The following is a 20,507-nucleotide window of genomic DNA, read 5'->3' as shown; positions in this document are numbered from 1 at the left end:
AGCGTAAGTCTAAATGCAGGAGCTTTTAGGCAACAAATCATAACGATTCACTGTAAATATGGCAGTTAGATAATTTTTCAGTAGAGATGCTTTTGAGAGTGAAGAAAGCCACTGGTAATAATTATGCCAGGACAGCAGATGTAAACTGTAACCTATGAGGAAACTGGGGATGTGGTCACCCTTATAGGCATATTATTTTAGGTGTAGCAGTAAATGCCAGATGAGATAGCTAATCAAGTTAAAAGTGGCTGTCTCTAGGGAGTAGATTGGTGCTGAGGAGAGAGTAGGATAGGAGATTGCTCACTTGTATTATGTTTTTAATATTATTTAAAACAATGATTATGCATAATATTGACAAATTTAAATATTAAATTTTAGAGCAGATTAGTCTTGCTCTAAATGATAGGAATTAAAATGTATTTTTATATGAATTAATATGTTCCTTACTGTCAGCAAGAGGCCATATCCGAGTTCTCCTGTAATACTTATTACCTATATTATTTATTTAATAGTATAGTTTACCCACCCACCACTACCCAAGAAAGACATGATTGGATAGTAGATAATAGATTCTACTTGTCTCTAAAATAAGGCCTTGGGCAGAAAGTAGGTGTTTAGTAAATACTTGTTAGTGAATAAAAGCAAGATTCTGTAATATTTTGAAAGGCAGAAGAACCTTCTAGAAACTAGGTTCATTAGATGATATTTTCAAGTACAGGTGTATTGGCTAACGGGTGTAATTCCAGGCTTATTCTGAGTGTCTGGGATTCATCAGAAGGTAACCTGGAGGAGGGAGACCTTTTAATAAAACACAGCTCTACAGTGCAGAAAATAAAAATTTGATACTCTTGCAGAGATCCCCTTAAGACAATAGTACCTAAAATGTTAGTTAATAATAATATTATTAATTAATTATAATTAACAAATAATTAAACTTTCAGAAATCATAGGCTGTATTGTGTGCCTTTACAGATGAAAGTCTTTTGATTTGTTTGTTGTTGTTTTACTGAAGAATTGATGCCTGTTAGTTTGTAACTTGCCAAAATTTTCATACCCCAAGAGTCTTTTCTTTCTTGTCATTTAAATGACAAGACGAAATCTTGGAGAAAGCAGGGACTAAAAGCATTTTCAAAACCTAGTGTATGATATTTACCAGGAGGGCTTGGATCAGTGACGACCACTAGAGGGTGAACAGCAGAGCGTTTGCAGTAGAAATATAACAGGTTGTGAAACTGCAGCTCATTGTTTCTCAACATATGAAATTATTATGGAAAAAATGGGGCAGGAGGCAAAAAGAAACAACAAAGAGGGCAGTAACACAGATACATGTGTTGGAAGCCAAATCTAATCGGATCTTAATTTTTAATTTGTTTAAAATTAATTTTTCTTGAAGTATAGTTTCTTTACAATACTGTGTGAGTTTCTATTGTGTAGCAAAGTGAATCAGCTATATGCATACATACATCCCCATTTTTTAAAAAAATTTCTTTCCCATTTAGATTACCACAGAGCAATAGGTAGAGTTCCCTGAGTTATACAGTAGGTTCTCATTAGTTATGTATTTTACACATAGTATCAATAGTGTATATATGTAGATCCCAATCTCTCCATCTGTCCCATTCAGCCCCCAATCTTCTTAATTTTTTAAAAGCAAAATTCTCTGCCAGACACAAAAGTTACCAAGAAACACTCTCCTTAATCTGAAAACATTTTTTCCCCTCAGTGCTTAAGGAAGCATTTACATCAGGTCCAGTCTTCCTGGTGGAGTCTTCCTTGATGCCTCATGTCTACCCCAACATACAAAAATCTGGCCAGGTGCCTCTCGCATAGCACCCTCAGCCGCAGCCTTTATCAGCCTCATATGTAATTGTCTGTTTACTTGTCAGCATCTTTCACTAAATTGCAGGCTCTGAGAAAAGGACTATTCTATTTTGTTCATCATTGAATGCCCTAGGCAGTGCTTGGCACATACTGGATGCTCAATCAATATTTGCTGAATAAATTTAATTATGCTATTCTTTTTTACTTTATATCTGCAGGAGCCACTGTCTGTGGCAACAACGTGGACTCGCTGAAGTCTTGACTCAGACAATAAATCTGTGAATTTGGCAACAGTCCAAGCTCTCCAGCCAGAGCGAACAAGACAGTCGGTATTATGACAGCCTGCAGGTATTTCTCCTGGCTTAGGAAGGCTTAAGGTAGGTCTCAGGAGCAACTGCAGAGGGCTCAGGGCCATTTAGCCAAAGAACAAACCTTGGATTAACCTCAGGCGTTGACATTTCTCTTCCTTCGCTGACTGTTAGCTCACTGCCTAAACCATGAGCAACTCAGAGAAATATAAATTACGGCAAGAAACTGCACTCGATTCTTCTCCTGGCCACAGGCTTAGTGGGTCTGGCTTATTTCTGAGCTGGTAATGGTCCCTGGATATTGTGAGCTCTGTTGTTCCAGACTGTAATAACCATGAGTGTTTCTCCTTCTCTTTGGTAAGAGTTCTATAGCAGTCATTTAAATTAGCTACCATACTTAATTTATTGAGAGAGGAGGTGGGGACCACAGGGGAAAGGAACAATAGCCTTGAGCATTATGTAACGTGCCCCATTCCAATGAAAAAGACACTTCTGCTGCTGTACACCAGCAGACATTTACATTATGGGGTTTTACCTTATTAATTAGTTTTGATTTTGTGTTGTTGTAATGGGAATAGAATTGTACCAAGCTATGGAGGTTGCTTTTCCTGATTCCCTTCGTGGGACTTGGCACACATGTAGGGGGTAGCAGTTCCTAGCCCCCTAACCATGGGATAGAGTCTGAATCAGCACTTTCTAACACTAGGCCTTCCTCTCAGCTTCTGGCATTTATTCAACAAATGTTGAGCACTTGTGATGGGGCCAGGCATTCTTCTAAGTATTGGGAAAGTAACAGTAAGTAAAAGAGATTGTATTTTAGTTGAGCAAAAAGACAGTGAGCATTAAATAAGGAAATTACATAAACTATTTGAAGGCGGTTAAGTGGTGGCAAAGAAGATGAACAAGGTAATGGGTAAGATGTAAGATGGCAGGATGTGGAGTCACAGTTTTAAATGGGGGAGTCAATGTCGGCCTTATTGAAAGCTGGCTCTGAGGAAAGTCTTGAAGGTGGTGAAAGAGTGAGTTCCCAAGGCATCTGGATGAAGAGACTCCAGCCACATGGAGGCTCTGAGGTGGGTGCATGGCTGACACATTTGGGTAACAGCAAGGCCACTGTGGTCCAAATGGAGAGTGAAGGGCAAAGAAAAAGGAGATGAGATGGAGAAGTAATGGGACTGAGATGGTGCAGAAGCACTGGGAGCCACTGCCAGAACTTTTACTGCAGGAGAAGCGGGGACCTCCCTAGACACAATTGGCAGAGGAATGACTTATTTTTGTTTGAAAGTCTGGCTGCTGTGGTGAGAACGAGCTCTTGGGAATATCACAGAGATGACTGGCAGGTGATCCAAACCCATTCTCCTTCTGCCACAGTATACACTTGTCACTGGATGCAGATGGTCCCTTGCCCAGGGACCAGATTTGTTACTCCTCTTAACTTGCCGTATATGCTTAGGAGAGTAGGGCAGCCTGAGTACAGGATGGCTGGCTGGTGAGAGCTGCTTTCAACGCCTGGACCCAGCGCTTGACTCTTACAGAAGAAAGAAACAACTTGTTCTTTAAGCCAGCAGTCCCCAACATTTCTGGCACCAGAGATGAGGGCTTGGTGGATAGTTTTGGGATGATTCAAGCACATTATATTTCTTGGGCACTTTATTTCTATTGTTATTACATCAGCTCCACCTCAGATCATCAGACATTAGATTCCAGAGGTTGGGGACCTCTGCTTTAAGCCACTGAGTTTGGTGGGGTGGGGGTGGAATATATCTGTTATGGCAAACTAGCTTATTCTAACTAAGACAAAGTGTTAGTTGCTCAGTCGTGTCTAACTTTTTGTGACCCTATGAACTATAACCCCCAGGCTCCTTTGTCTGTGGAAGTCTCCAGACAAGAATACTGGAGTGGGTTGCCATTCCATTCTCCAGGAGATCTTCCCAAGCCAGGGATCAAACCTGGGTCTCCTGCATTGCAGGCAGATTCTTTACTGTCTGAGCCACTAAGGAAACCCCAACTAAGACACAGGTTAAGGATAAAAACAGGAAGATCTATTAGGCAGCTACCGCACTAGTCCAGCTAAGAGACTGTGGTGGCCTGGAACAATGTGGTAGGAATGAAGGGAACACAAAATGAAATCTTATTTTTGAAGGTAGAGCCTAGAGAATGTTATGACAGCTTGGCTGTGCGGTATAAGAGATAAGGGGGAAGCAAGTCTAACTTCATGGATTTGAGGCTGATTCACTGTAAGGTTAGAAGACAGCAGATGGAATCAATTTTAAGGGGTAACCCAGTGAAGAGGAACTAAAAAGCCTCTTGATGAAGGTGAAAGTGGAGAGTGAAAAAGTTGGCTTAAAGCTCAACATTCAGAAAACGAATCATGGCATCTTGTCCCATCACTTCATGGGAAATAGATGGGGAAACAGTGGAAACAGTGACAGACTTTATTTTTTTGGGCTCCAAAATCACTGCACATGGTGACTGCAGCCATGAAATTAAGACGCTTACTCCTTGGAAGAAAAGTTATGACCAACCTAGATAGCATATTGAAAGCAGAGACATTACTTTGCCAACAAAGGTCCATCTTGTCAAGGCTATGGTTTTTCCAGTGGTCACATATGGATGTGAGAGTTGGACTGTGAAGAAAGCTGAGTGCCGAAGAATTGATGCTTTTGAACTGTGACGTTGGAGAAGACTCTTGAGAGTCCCTTGGACTGCACAGAGATCCAACCAGTCCATTCTGAAGGAGATCAGCCCTGGGATTTCTTTGGAAGGAATGATGCTAAAGCTGAAACTCCAGTACTTTGGCCACCTCATGCGAAGAGTTGACTCATTGGAAAAGACTCTGATGCTGGGAGGGATTGGGGGCAGGAGGAGAAGGGGACGACAGAGGATGAGATGGCTGGATGGCATCACTGACTCAATGGATGTGAGTCTGAGTGAACTCTGGGAGTTGGTGATGGACAGGGAGGCCTGGTGTGCTGTGATTCATGGGGTCACAAAGAGTTGGACACGACTGAGTGACTGAACTGAACTGAACTGGAGTGGAGTTACACATGTGTAAATCTGAGATGTTTATTGGCCTCTCAGTGAAGATGTTGAATAGAAATGTGGATATATCAGTTTGAGGCTCCAGGAAGATGTCTGGCCAGGGATATTAATTTGGATCATCAGTGTAGAGATTGCATTTAAATCATGGAATTGGATGAGATCAGTGTGGGAGTGAATATAGCTGCAGAGGAGGTCAAAGGACTGAGCCCTGTGGTACTTTATCTATAAGGTGAAGTTTAAGAGGTGGGAAAATGGGAAGAAACCAGCAAATGTGACTGAGTAGAAGCAACCAGTGACCATCTCAAGAAAGAGATGGAGAGTACAGTGTGCTGGAAATACTCACCTACCATGTGTGGAAGTGCAGAGCTCCATGCTAAAGATCAGGGCCCAGAAAATGGATCCTTGCCTCTCAGGAGCAGGAGAAAGACAAGTTAACCAGTGAGATTATTATGAGAGCAACTCTGGGAGGCCCATCAGAGGGCAGGAAAGTGCTCACAGGGCGTAGAGTACGCTGGGGGCAGCCATGGTAGGTTGGGAAACATTTGGATTCTATTTCTTGAAATGGAGGAGGGAGATAAAAATATTTTTTTGAGCAACAATGATAAGCAATTAATCCTATGTTTTAAGAGAGAACTGATGCCAGGGAGAAGAGTGTATTCTGGGGGGAAGATGAAAATTTTGTAGGTATTTCTGAGACCAGTAAACTAAGCTGAAGATGAACCCATCACTTCAAGTGGCCTTGGGAATGACTCCCCAGTGATAGTAATCAAGCTGGAATTAAGGGGTTCACTGTGAATGCCACCTTCCCCTTCAGGCCTAGTCCTTCACCTGTGTCCTTGATCTCAGCAAGTGGTATCATTATGTACTCACTGGCTCACGCCAGATCCTGGTAGTTATTTTTAATACCTCCCGCTCCCTCACCCCAGGTCCAATCACTCACCTATTGCTGAAGATTTTGACTTCCTAAATATCTCTCAGCTTCATCTACTCTCCTCCATTGACTGCCACCTCTTCTTTTCACCTGAACCACTCCAAAAGCCTCCTCTTCAAAATGGTCCTGAGGGTTTCCTCTGTTTGCAGAGCCCATTAGAGGCAGAGGGGGGCCCTGAAAACTGGAAACCTTTTCACATCACTTCCCTGCGTCCCCCCTCCTGGGTTAAAATCCTGAGGCTGACCTTCAGAATGCTATGTGGTCTAATTTCGGCCAGCTTGTGCCCAAAGAAACATTCGCTAAGTGAGTGAATGCACAATGCCTTGCTGTCAATAAGTTACTTAAATATTCTCTCAATTTCCTCGTCTGTAAAATGAGAATAATAATATTTTCCTTACTGCAATGATGCTAATTTAAACAATAAGGTATCACATGTGAGCATTTCGCTTTGCAGGATGCCTTTAATTATTGTGAATGAGCCAAACCAGCACTCAGTACAGAACCTAATGTGACACCCAACACATATTTGTTTGATAAGTCAGCGCTGTAGGCTTGTAATTATGTTGGGTGATTTTTATTTCCATATAAGTACCTATAAAGCTCCACACCCTTCATTTGATGCTGAACAGACAGCTGTATGTGGTTACTTGCAGCGTCTTACTATTGCTCAGAAAATCTTCCTTGTCGCCAGTGACTATGAAGTCAAGTACAAATTCCTACCCTAGGTATTCACATTTCCAGGATGTAAATCTATGCTCCTGAGAAATTTTTCTCACAAAAAAAAGGTATTGGTTTTTTATACTATTTCTAGAGTTGTTAAGTACTAGATGCTGAAATTTAACTATGGAAGCCTTGTATGATGTAGAATATACAAATGCTGTTGCATTTAAAGAAGCAGGGTCCAAATTGGCCAAAATATCCTTCAAAAGGGATTTTGTTCTTTACCCAAGTCTCTCGAAAGGTGTTGACAGGAATCCTGACCTTGGAAACACATCCCATCACCTATGGCAGCCACAGAGGCACATTGCTCAGATCTCCCTTTAACAGAGTGGGCTTCCCTGGTGGCTCAGTCAGTAAAGCATCTGTCTGCAGTGCGGGAGACTTGGATTTGATCCCTGGGTTGGGAAGATCCCCTGGAGAATGAAATGGCAACCTACTCCAGTACTCTTGCTTGGAAAATTCCATGGACTGAGGAGCCTGGTAGGCTACAGTCCATGGGGTCGCAAAGAGTTGGACATGACTGAGTGACTTCATGTTCACTTTCACTTTTCCCTTTAACAGAACCTATGTCAGGGAGCAGAGTTGACCTACAGCCCTCAGCTGAAATAGCTCTGGAGTCTACACAGCGTTCTTGCAGAGGCCGTGCAGACAATGAATGGCCAGGTCAGTGCCCTGAGGGCGAAGGCTCTTCCTCCCAATCTTTCCTTTCTCAGGTGTCAGACCTGCATCACCATCATGGTCTGAAGACTCTCTGCCTCCTCTACTCTCTCCTCCTTTGTCCTTCACCGGCAATTCCCCCAGCAAATCTTTGGCGTATCTGATCCCATCTTAGCATCTGCCTCCTAGAGAACCCAACCTAACACAGGCTGTACCAAGAGTGGTCCAAGACAACAATTTGTAACGTCTGAGACAGGAATCCAACCAAGATCATGAACAGCTCTGTCAAACACCGCCCAGTGGGTGAGGAAGAGTGAGCCGGAGGATGGGGTGACAATTATAGATGCTTTTGCAGCAGCATCAGTCTGGGATTTCTGAACCAACTTTGGGTAAGGGGATTCATCTCATCTCTGCAGGGTGACCACAGCAGAGAACTGTGAGGCCGGGAGTCAGGGGCGGGCAGGGGCTCTAGTTAACTGTTCTTTCTCTCTGCTTAGCTCCTTTTACCCTCAACTATAGGAAATGAGTTCTCCAGTCTCCAGAGTCAAAACTGTTCTTGATCCACAGTAATAATTTAAGAAAAATAGGGACTTCCTGGGCGGTCTAGTGGCTAAGACTCTACGCTTCCAGTGCGGGGACTTTAGTTTAATCTCCATTCAGGGAACTAGATCCCACATGCCACAGCTAAAGATTCCACATGCCTTAACTAAGACCTAGCACAGCCAAAATAAAATAAATGAATAAATAAAAGTTTTTTTTAAAAGAAAAGTATACTCTGCACTACCTTTAGGTAAGTATCCTTCATCATCCCAAAGCAATATTCTCAGAGTAGTAAGACCGAAAGAGACACCTGCCCTTGCCACCCTCCCCACCCCACCACCAGCCAAATAGTCAAGAATTTAGCATCCTGATTTTGTGTTTTGGACAGGCATTATTAGGATCCTATTTCATCAAGGAATAAAACAAAAAGTGCAAAGATAGAAAACAAAAGAAGAACTACTCTATCCCACTGTGGAGGAAGGGGACAGAGAGCAGGACAGAGGTGTTAACTGTTGTGTGTTGAGGGCCATTATTTGTCAGGCTCTGCCTTATATTTATTTAAATGCACAGAACAACGCATCGTGGGGCTTAGGGGCTCATGGGCTCCTGCTTCATAGTTGGGGGAAATGAAATGCTGGCAGATTTTGTAAGTTACCTGTGTTGGACAGTCTCTACAGTATCTCTCTTCCCCCCACCCCTCTGCCTCCATGATCCTGCTTCTGGTGTTCAAGCTTTTGATTAACCCCCCTCTCCTTGAGTGTAGATGGGATCTAGGATTTTCTTCTAACCAACAGAATATGGCAGAAGTGATGGATGCTGCTCCTCCTCCTATGTGATGTTATGTGAGACTTCATTTTGTAGTTGACCTGTTCAAGAGACTCTCTTTGCTGGCTCAAGGAGTGAGCAGCCATATTGGGAATTAGTTAATTAAGAAATAACTAATATATTACCCATCACAAATAGGTTTTTAGCATGTTCTAATTTTCATTTTTTAGTGATATAAAATTCAACATAATAGCCTAAACTGTTGATAAAAGGCATTATTATAGAATATCACTGGGACTTTGCTGGTGGTCCAGTTGCTAAGACTCCATGGTCCTCCCCAGTGCAGGGGGCCAGGGGTTGATCCCTGGTCAGGGAACTAGATCCCACATGCCACAACTAAAGATTCCACATGTCTTAGGGAAGATCGAAGTTCCTGTGTGCTACAACTAAGACCCGGTGAGCCAAAAAAATAAAAATAATATCATTGACTGTGATCCATTTTGACTTAGCTGCTCTAATTATCTGCTTGAGAGGTTATTGTCGAGGAAAGCATGTGATGATCATAATATGCTTTAATATGATCACATAGGATGATTGACATATTAGGATTTAATATATTACTGATCTATTTCTTCCCATTTATACATTCCAACTATGTATAACATTCTTCACATTTCTATATAAAGAGTAGATTTAATTCTATTATTTTCTTTTATTTTTTTGTAGTCTTAAAATTCTTCCAGTCAGTGACTTTCATAAGGAGTCCTGTGGAGTTTCTCAATATCTACAAGATGATATATTCATGACATTTAAATATCCTTGTATATATGAAACTTTTCTAGAATATTACATACCTTCAAATATAAATAATATATAAAGGAGAGGAAAAAGTGGTGATGTTTGTAGCAACCAATAAAAAATTCATGTTATGTAATATATCCTAATTTATTCCAATATCTCTACCCCAGTTAGCATTTTTCTGAGTTTCTCTACTAAAAGTACTTACTTAGAATTAAATATGTAGGAATAAATTTACCTAAGGAAAAAAAAGAATTGTACACAGAAAATTAAAAGACACTAATGAAAGAACTCAAAGACAACATAAACAGATGGAGAGACAGTCCATGTTCCTGGGTAGGAAGAATGGATATTGTGAAAATGACTATACTACCAAATGCAATCTACAAATTCAATGTGATCCCTATCAAATTACCAATGACATTTTTCACAGAACTAGAACAAAAAATTTCACAATTCATATGGAAACACAAAAGACCCCGAATAGCCAAAGCAGTCTTGAAAAAGAAGAATGGAGCTGGAGGAATCAACTTTCCTGACTTCAGATTATACTACAAAGCTATAGTCATCAAGACAATATGGTACTGGCACAAAAACAGTAACACAGACCAATGGAACAAGACAGAAAGCCCAGAAAGAAACCCATGCACCTATGGGTACCTTATATTTGACAAAGGAGGCAAGAATATACAATGCAGCAAAGAAAGCCTCTTCAATAAATGGTGCTGGGAAAACTGGACAGCTACATGTAAAAGAATGAAATTAGAACACTTCCTAACACCATACACAAAGATAAACTCAAAATGGATTAAAGACTTAAATGTAAGACCAGAAACTATAAAACTCTTAGAGGAAAACTTAGGCAGAACACTTGAAGACATAAATCAAAGCAAGATCCTCTATGACCCACCTCCTGCTGCTGCTGCTAAGTCACTTCAGTCGTGTCCCACTCTGTGCGACCCCATAGATGGCAGTCCACCAGGCTCCGCCATCCCTGGGATTCTCCAGGCAAGAACACTGGAGTGGGTTGCCATTTACTTCAGAGTAACGGAAATTAAAAGTGAAAGTAAACAAGTGGGACCTGATTAAACTTAAAAGCTCTTGCACAGCAAAGGAAACTGTAAGCAAAGTGAAAAGACAACCCTCAGGATGGGAAAAAATAATAGAAAATGAAACAACTGACAAAGGATTAATTTCCAAAATATACAAGCAGCTCATACAACTCAATACCAGAAAAACAAAGAACTCAATCAAAAAGTGGGAAAAAGACCTGAACAGACATTTCTCCAAAGAAGACATACATATGGCTAACAAACACATGAAAAGATGATCAACATTGCTCATTATTAGAGAAATGCAAATAAAAATTACAGTGAGTTATCACCTCACACCCGTCAGAATGGCCGTCATCAAAAAGTCTACAAACAATAAATGCTGGAGACTCTGTGGAGGAAAGGGAATGCTCTTGCACTGTTGGTAGGAATGTAAATTGATATAGCCACTATGGAAGATGGTATGGAAATTCCTTTTATTTATTTATTTTTTTTAATTTTATTTTATTTTTAAACCTGAAACGCTGTAGTAGTTTTGCCAAACATCAAAACAAATCCGCCACAGGTATACATACGCTCCCCATCCTGAACCCTCCTCCATCCTCCCTCCCCACACCATCCCTCTGGGTCGTCCCAGTGCACCAGCCCCAAGCATCCAGTATCGTGCATCGAACCTGGACTGGCGACTCGTTTCATACAAGATATTACACATGTTTCAATGCCATTCCCCCAAATCTTCCCACCCTCTCCCTCTCCCACAGAGTCCATAAGACTGTTCTATACATCAGTGTCTCTTTTGCTGTCTCGTACACAGGGTTGTTGTTACCATCTTTCTAAATTCCATATATATGCGTTAGTATACTGTATTGGTGTTTTTCTTTCTGGCTTACTTCAATCTGTATAATAGGTTCCAGTTTCATCCACCTCATTAGAACTGATTCAAATGTGTTCTTTTTAATGGCTGAGTAGTACTCCATTGTGTATATGTACCACAGCTTTCTTATCCATTCATCTGCCGATGGACATCTAGGTTGCTTCCATGTCCTGGCTATTATAAACAGTGCTGTGATGAACATTGGGGTACACGTGTCTCTTTCCCTTCTGGTTTCCTCGGTGTGTATGCCCAGCAGTGGGATTGCTGGGTCATAAGGCAGTTCTGTTTCCAGTTTTTTAAGGAATCTCCACACTGTTCTCCATAGTGGCTGTACTAGTTTGCATTCCCACCAACAGTGGAAGAGGGTTCCCTTTTCTCCACACCCTCTCCAGCATTTATTACTTGTAGACTTTTGGATCGCAGCCATTCTGACTGGTGTGAAATGGTACCTCATAGTGGTTTTGATTTGCATTTCTCTGATAATGAGTGATGTTGAGCATCTTTTCATGTGTTTGTTAGCCATCTGTATGTCTTCTTTGGAGAAATGTCTATTTAGTTCTTTGGCCCATTTTTTGATTGGGTCATTTATTTTTCTGGAGTTGAGCTGTAGGAGTTGCTTGTATATTTTTGAGATTAGTTGTTTGTCAGTTGCTTCATTTGCTATTATCTTCTCCCATTCTGAAGGCTGTCTTTTCACCTTGCTAATAGTTTCCTTTGATGTGCAGAAGCTTTTAAGGTTAATTAGGTCCCATTTGTTTATTTTTGCTTTTATTTCCAATATTCTGGGAGGTGGGTCATAGAGGATCCTGCTGTGATGTATGTCAGAGAGTGTTTTGCCTATGTTCTCCTCTAGGAGTTTTATAGTTTCTGGTCTTACATTGAGATCTTTAATCCATTTTGAGTTTATTTTTGTGTATGGTGTTAGAAAGTGTTCTAGTTTCATTCTTTTACAAGTGGTTGACCAGATTTCCCAGCACCACTTGTTAAAGAGATTGTCTTTAATCATTGTATATTCTTGCCTCCTTTGTCAAAGATAAGGTGTCCATATGTGCGTGAATTTATCTCTGGGCTTTCTATTTTGTTCCATTGATCTATATTTCTGTCTTTGTGCCAGTACGTCTTGATAACTGTGGCTTTGTAGTAGAGCCTGAAGTCAGGTAGGTTGATTCCTCCAGTTCCATTCTTCTTTCTCAAGATAGCTTTGGCTATTCGAGGTTTTTTGTATTTCCATACAAATTGTGAAATTATTTGTTCTAGCTCTGTGAAGAATGCTGTTGGTAGCTTGATAGGGATTGCATTGAATCTATAAATTGCATTTTCATTTTCACTATATTGATTCTTCCAATCCATGAACACGGTATATTTCTCCATCTATTAGTATCCTCTTTGATTTCTTTCACCAGTGTTTTATAGTTTTCTATATATAGGTCTTTAGTTTCTTTAGGTAGATATATTCCTAAGTATTTTATTCTTTCCGTTGCAATGGTGAATGGAATTGTTTCCTTAATTTCTCTTTCTGTTTTCTCATTATTAGTGTATAGGAATGCAAGGGATTTCTGTGTGTTGATTTTATATTCTGCAACTTTACTATAGTCACTGATTAGTTCTAGTGATTTTCTGGTGGAGTCTTTAGGGTTTTCTATGTAGAGGATCATGTCATCTGCAAATAGTGAGAGTTTTACTTCTTTTCCAATTTGGATTCCTTTTATTTCTTTTTCTGCTCTGATTGCTGTGGCCAAAACTTCCAAAACTATGTTGAATAGGAATGGTGAAAGTGGGCACCCTTGTCTTGTTCCTGACTTTAGTGGAGATTCCTTTTAAAACTAGGGATAAAACCACTATCCCAGCATGACCCAGCAATCCCACTCCTAGGCATATACCCTGAGGAAACCAGGATCGAAAAAGACACATGTATCCCATTGTTCATTGTAGCATTATTTACAATAGCTAGAACTTGGAAGCAACCTAGATGCCCATCAACAGATGAATGGATAAAGAAGTTGTGGTACATATACACAGTGGAATATTACTCAGCCATAAAAAGGAACACCTTTGAGTCAGTTTTAATGAACTGAATGAACCTAGAATGTATTATACAGAGTTAAGTAAGTCAGAAAGAGAGAGATAAATATCTTATTCTAATGCATATATACAGAATCTAGAAAAATGGTTCTGAAAAATTTACTTACAGGGCAGCAATGGAGAAACAGACATAGAGAATAGACTATGGACATGGGGAGAGGGGAGGAGAGGGTGAGATGTATGGAAAGAGTAACATGGAAACTTACATTACCATATGTAAAATAGATAGCCAACGGGAATTTGCTGTATGGCTAATAAATTCAAATAGGGGCTCTATATCAACCTGGGTGGGTGGGACGGGGAGGGAGGTTCAACAGGGAGGGGATATATGTATACCTATGGCCGATTCATGTTGAGGTTTGACAGAAAACAACAAAATTCTGTAAAGCAATTATCCTTCAATAAAAAAATAAAGTAAAAAAGCACTTATTTATTAAATAAGTAAATAATGGTCTATGTAAATTTGATAAACTTGTTACAGAAGATGTTTAAGAGCATATTTCCCAATTTATCATGACAATGATATTACCCTGAATAGGGAGGCTTCCTTGTGTTAAATGTTACTCATTCCTGCCTTAAGGAAATCTAGTTCTCTCGCTTGCCAACTCCAGCTGGGAAAACCTACTGGGCTAAAATCATTAAAGTGACAAATAATTCTGTGGCCAGTTCCCCAGACCTATGATTGGCCCTATCTGTACAGTCCCAGAAGGACACAACAGAATTAAATATTACATTTAGTTTAAAATTTGCTGGCAAACTATCCAGGTAGAGTCCTGCCCTTACTTTCTCCTGCTCATAACCAGCTTTAATGAGCCTCTGACATTTCCAGAAGAATATTTCCTCTGTAGATTTTGATTATAATGAGTATAGCACTCACCATATTAATCATGATGGATGGATTGAGCAGCTGTCTTCCCTATCTGAAGAATACACTGAGCACTGATGCTCTAGATTCTAAACTCAACTCCAAATGTCCCTGCTAATACAATCTTCTGAGATGGTTAGAGATGTTAATTAACTCCAACAACTAAATTAGGTTCTCTCCAAGATTGGAGATCCACTTAAAAATAATTAGTGTGACCTTAATCTTCCAATAAATATGTGTAATCCTCATCTTGAGACCACATGAAGGAAGAAATTGTCCCATTTCCAAGGTACTGGGTCCACTCAGCAGGAGTCGAACTACCTGCTTTCATTTATATTGCATTACCACAGTTATTATTTTAGCAAAAACTGCATGGTGGAACCTCACCATGTGCTCCTTGGTAATGAGAAGAATTTAAAATACTGTCCAAAAGGGACTTATCAAGGCAGCTCTTGGAGCACCTCATTGGAAGGCTGGAAACCCTATAAAATGATCAGAAACTCAGCATTTGTTTATTCTGCAAGTGCAATCCAGGGATGAGATGAATGACCTTATCTTTGCCTCAAAAGACTTCTAGTTCAGTTCAGTTGCTCAGTCTTGTCTGACTCTTTGTGACCCCATGGACTGCAGCATGCCAGGCTTCCCTGTCCATCACCAACTCCTGAAGCCTGCTCAAACCCATGTCCATTGAGTTGGTGATGCCATCCAACCTCTGTCGTCCCCTTCTCCTTCTGTCTTTGATCTTTCCTAGCATCAGGGTCTTTTCCAGTGAGTCAGTTCTTCACACCAGGTGGCCAAAGTATTGGAGTTTCAGCTTCAGCATCAGTCCTTCCAATGAACATTCCTTTTCTCTCCCCAAGAATCTCCCTCATCTGATACAGAAAAGTATAACAGGTTCAGGCTAGTTTGCTAGTGTGACTCACTTCTCCAAGGTGTGATCAGCACTGGTTCAGCTTATTATTAAGAAAAGCGTCTTCATCAGCAAGGCCGGCACTTGCACCCACGCTACACCAGAGCTTCCTATCCCCCAGGAAGAGAGCCCACCTAGCTCTATGCTCTCTCATTCCTAACTCCATTCTCCTGGCATTCTGGTTTTTAATATTCTTTTGAGTCTAATGGATCAAACTTGACTGTGTGAAAGTCACCTGGAGGGCTTGTTAAAATGCAGATTACTGGGCTCCACCCCAGAATTTGGATTCACTGGGGTGGAATGGGCCTGAGAATTTGCGTTCGTAACTATTTCCTAGATGGTGCTGATGCTGCTGGCCCAGGGACCACACTTCGAGAGCCACTCGAAGTGATAGGCGATAGAGCTCAACCCTAATTACAAATTAGAACCATCTCTGGACATATTAAACAGATGCACATGACCAGGCTCCTCCCACAACTGAGTAAATCAGAATCTCACTGGGGTGTGTCCAGGGTGCTGGTTTTTTAGAAGCTCCAGGTGATGCTAATGTGGGGCCACATGAGAAGGGCTGCAAAAAAGAGGGGCTGATAAATACATAAAAGTTGAAGTGAGATTTGACTCAAAACTCCTCTAGAGATTCTGTCTTTTCTCTTATGTGAGAAACATATTTTAATATTTTAGAACTGTTTAAAATATTTAAAAAGCCATTACACATCAGTATATGTCTCAAGTTCTCAGAATTTGTTGGTATTAAATACTAAATAATTATAGTAGTATGTAGTCATAATAACATAAGTCTTTCCTTTCTGTTTGCTGCAATGGGCAGGCATATATTCAATTAAGCGTTATTTTGGCAAGATAAATGTTCCATTTTCTATGAGAGAATTAAAACTAGCAGGATATGAGCACAGCAAGAACTTAATAAATGCCAAGGAAAACTTACTCATCATCAAGAGAGTAATTGTCAGGAGACTCTACTGAGTAACACTAGAACTTCTCAGTGAATCTGAGCTATAAATAAATTTGGGCTTGGAAACACATCCCTTAGTTCTTGGATATCGTCAACGGAATCTTTCACGTTTTTTCCTGAGACACTGACTTTGCATACATACCTTGCCCGAATTGTTATTCTGACCATAAGAGTTAGAAGCAGTACATTGGATTTCATTCCACGAGGCCACTAAGAGGCCACTTGAAGGATTCAGGTCACTGCGGCCTGTTTCCAGGCAGGTTCATTCTGTTCTGATTTGTTTTCCTCATGCCCAGCACAACACTTGGCATATAATAAGTGCTCCACAATTACTGATCTAATTTAATCAAATATTGTTACCCTATTTCAGAGGAAATAAACCTGCCTTTTTATTTCCCTTTTGAATTTTTGTTTGTAGCAAAGTAATAGATGTACGTAATTAAAAAGTCATGGCTCATAACAAAAAAAACATCTCCTGCCTGTTCTATCCCCTTACCCCCACCCCCAAATTCTACTCTACAGACACAGGCATTTTCTGGTTGGCCAGCTATTTCTTCTGATATTTCTATCCAAATTTGTATGTCAAAGTCCCCACAAAAAAAATGTCTTGAGAGGAAACTTTATTTTGATTTAAAAAAAGGAAAAAAGCTGAGTTCAATAGAAACTTGACAGGCAGGTGGCAGCTACCTAAATGAGTTCAGTCCAGTGAGTTCCCCAAGGGTTTGAGCCCTTGGGGTGTGAAGGGTCAGTTGCAGAGGAGTTAGTCTTGGGTGGTTGGGCTGGGAGTCAGCAGGTGGCGTCTGGGCAGGGCTGGGTGGAGACTTGTAAATCCAAACACATTCAAGGCAATTGGTTTGGTACCTGAGGTGAGGCTAGTGGTTGAAACAGTGTGTAACCTATCTTTCCAGAGTTGCTGTTCAGGGAACTCTTGATGGTACTGATACTGAAAGTGCAAAGGATGCCATGCTGCAGGCTGATTCGAATTTAGAGATGAGCCGAAACAGAAAAGACGCTTGTTTCTTATTGTCAGTTCTACAACAAGCAGGTAAGCGCTGTGTTCTTGATAATCTTTTTTTAACATAGAAATGAAACACTTTAACTCTCAATGTATCTAATGTTTCACATCATAATATACTAAATAAATACTACCTTTACTATTATTTCATTTCCCCACACATTTATAACTGATAGTGAGAAAGTTTAAATGTTCTGAAAAAAATGTTAAAGGTCATAGAAAAGTCATATTGTGAATATTAACGTATAGGTAGTGAAGGTGGCTTTGCAGTTTTAGTTCTCACATTCATTTTTATGGTCTCAGACTCCTGCTCAAGGCTAGGACACCAGTAAAAGAAACCGAGAAAGGTCTGTTTCTTCTCTTTTCCCTACACCTGCCTGCCCTCTGCTGGAGGTGCCAAAGATTAATGAACTTGTCCAAAGACTGTCAAGTTATGCCTAGATGGTTAGCAACCTTTTTTTCTGCCCTGTCCTACCCTTCACTGTCACCCTTGAAAGATGGAAAGTGTTTCCCATCAGAAGCAAGGATATTCTAATTCTTGGCTGGATTAGTGGTTTTATCTACTGGTGGGGAAAGACTCTGACGCCAGTAAACAATCACCAATTACGTAACTGAATTCTCTTAATTCTGTGCTCAGAGTGTAGCCTTCCCATGCAAGCCTGTTGGAAGCAATGCCAGAAGTTATTTAGTCCAATGCTGGCTGATGCCAGCAGCAACTAACATGTTTACTTTTACTGCATAACTAAGATATTGTGTTGTGTTGTGTTGCAAATGTGAGCTCAAACACCATCATCATTAAGCAGAGATTGGATTTTTGACTTAGGCCAGATTTCACGTGACATTTTTTTCCCTTTGTTCTATTTCTGCGGTTGTCTTCACCACCTGGATAATTACTCCCAGAAATGTTTAGTGTTAATAGTCACTTAAAGATGTCTAGTGACTGATATAAATAGCTATACAGCTGTTCAATTTCTTTCCAGAATGTCCAGATCTGCTTCCAGACTATATAAGTTCCAAGATATTGTATTAATCTCCTCTTTCACCCCCAATCCTGCACAGTTTACATTCCCATATGCAGCAATATCACTGCCCTACCCAGTGATTTAGCACAGGCTAAATCCATGAGAAATCCTGAATAAAATTTTTTGTTAAATGTATGAATAAAATAATATTCCTTTTTTAAATTTTATTTTATTTTTAAACTTTACATAATTGTATTAGTTTTGCCAAATATCAAAATGAATCCGCCACAGGTATTCCTTTTCTTTAGTGAAGGAACCAAGGTTAGTATCACTCACTAATGAGAACAGAAACTGAAGTATGGGCAAATTGTATATCTATAAACTTACAGAAGACTATTAAAAACTCACATCAAAAGAGGAGATTTAGGAATACAAACTTTTAAAAATTCTTATATCTGCTTGTCTCATATTTTTGTTGTTTTCAAAAGATGTGTGTATTTATGTAAAATATAGTCATGTTAAGACAATAAAGGGAATAGGCTTTTTAAAAGATGAAGTTAGAAACTGTTGTCTTAAAGCGCTGAGATTCTTGTTTTTAATTAACTAATTTTTGGCTGTGCTGGGTCTTTGCTGTTGCCTGGGCTTTCTCCAGTTGCAGGGAGTGGGCTCTACTCTTCCTTGTAGAGCTCAGGCTATTCATTGCGGTGGCTTCTCTAGGCTTCAGAAGTTGTGGCACACGATCTTGGTGGTTGCAACTCACCAGCTCTAGAGCATGGCTCAGTAGTTCAGGCACACGATCTTGGTGGTTGCAACTCACCAGCTCTAGAGCATGGCTCAGTAGTTGTGGCACACGATCTTGGTGGTTGCAACTCACCAGCTCTAGAGCATGGCTCAGTAGTTGAGGCACACGATCTTGGTGGTTGCAACTCACCAGCTCTAGAGCATGGCTCACTAGTCGAGGCACACGATCTTGGTGGTTGCAACTCACCAGCTCTAGAGCATGGCTCAGTAGTTGAGGCACACGAGCTTAGTTGCCCTGAGGCATGTGGGATCTTCCTGGACCAGGGATCGAAACCGTGTCCCCTGCATTGGCAGGTAGATACTTATCCACTGCGCTATGAGGGAAGTCCAGCTCTGAGATTCTGAATTATCTTTCTTGTTAGAACTCTTGGATAGTGGATGGTCATTTATTTTCAGATTCTTCTGCAATAACTTCTAACAAATATTAAAAAAGAACAAGGTAGTAAATGTTTTTATTTCTAATCTGTCAGTAGTTTACAAGTAAATTAACAAGCAATGTGACTTTTTATTACACAGGGGATTTTTTTTTGGCAAGAATTCTGCAGACATCTCTGACCAGAAGGAGAGTTATTATTTCCATTTTATATTTAGAGAAATAAAGACAAATGAAGAAATTGAAAGAAATGCTTGATTTTACAATAGATCTGGGAACAGAACACTGGGCACATTGATTTTATTTCATTAGAGTAGTGAATTTTTTGGCTTATATACTCCCTAAAATAGTTTTCAAAAACCCTGTGCCTTCTCAAACATTTTATGTTAACATCTGAAAGTTTTCCTCTTAAATTTATATAGTAGTAAAGGCTGTAGTCCTATTATAATACTGAGGCTTTTTTTTTTAAATTTTATTTTATTTTAAACTTTACATAATTGTATTAGTTTTGCCAAATATCAAAATGAATCCGCCACAGGTATACATGTGTTCCCCATCCTGAAAAACCTATTTATTGCTCCACTCTGTTGGAAAGAGGGAAATTTCCTTGCTACTCATCTTGATTTTTTTTTTTTTTGACTAATCTAGTAACTAAATTGACATAAGACAGATTAACAGGAGAATTAAAAAAAAAAAACAGATTTCATTCATACAAATGGAATCTTACAGAAACAGGACCTAAAAAGTGACCAAAGCAGGCAGCTTTGATACTTTTTAGACAAAGAAACAACAAATTTGTAAGGAATGGACAGAACAAAGGAATTTAGGCTTGGATTCTTAATCAGTGAAGAATCTAAACAGAGTTTGGGTTTAGGGTAATAAATTAGCAAAAAAGCAACAAGGTTTGTTTGTACAGGCTTCTCAGCTCTGAATTCCCTATCTCTAGCCATAAGGCTGTGTCTCTACCTCCAGAGGCAGGGAGGGCACATTTCACAGGAGAGATTTATTTCCTGCTTCCAGG

At 40.1% G+C, this 20,507-nt stretch overlaps 1 long non-coding RNA gene across 1 annotated transcript in view; it reads left to right on the top strand.

The window, feature by feature from the left end:
- Positions 1 to 19,731, top strand: part of LOC123330971 — a 40,960-nt gene extending 21,229 nt beyond the window's left edge. Inside the window, exons 3-6 of the long non-coding RNA XR_006547340.2 lie at positions 2,040 to 2,198; positions 7,384 to 7,485; positions 17,244 to 17,380; positions 19,630 to 19,731. This is a non-coding gene — a long non-coding RNA (uncharacterized LOC123330971). The remainder of the gene's footprint in view (positions 1 to 2,039; positions 2,199 to 7,383; positions 7,486 to 17,243; positions 17,381 to 19,629) is intronic.
- The last annotated feature ends 776 nt before the right edge of the window (positions 19,732 to 20,507 follow it).

Source organism: Bubalus bubalis, chromosome 2 (assembly GCF_019923935.1).
Source record: "Bubalus bubalis isolate 160015118507 breed Murrah chromosome 2, NDDB_SH_1, whole genome shotgun sequence".
In the NCBI taxonomy this organism is placed as follows: domain Eukaryota; kingdom Metazoa; phylum Chordata; class Mammalia; order Artiodactyla; family Bovidae; genus Bubalus; species Bubalus bubalis.
Note: the sequence above shows the minus strand (reverse complement) of the source record. Positions and strands in the feature narration are given on the sequence as shown.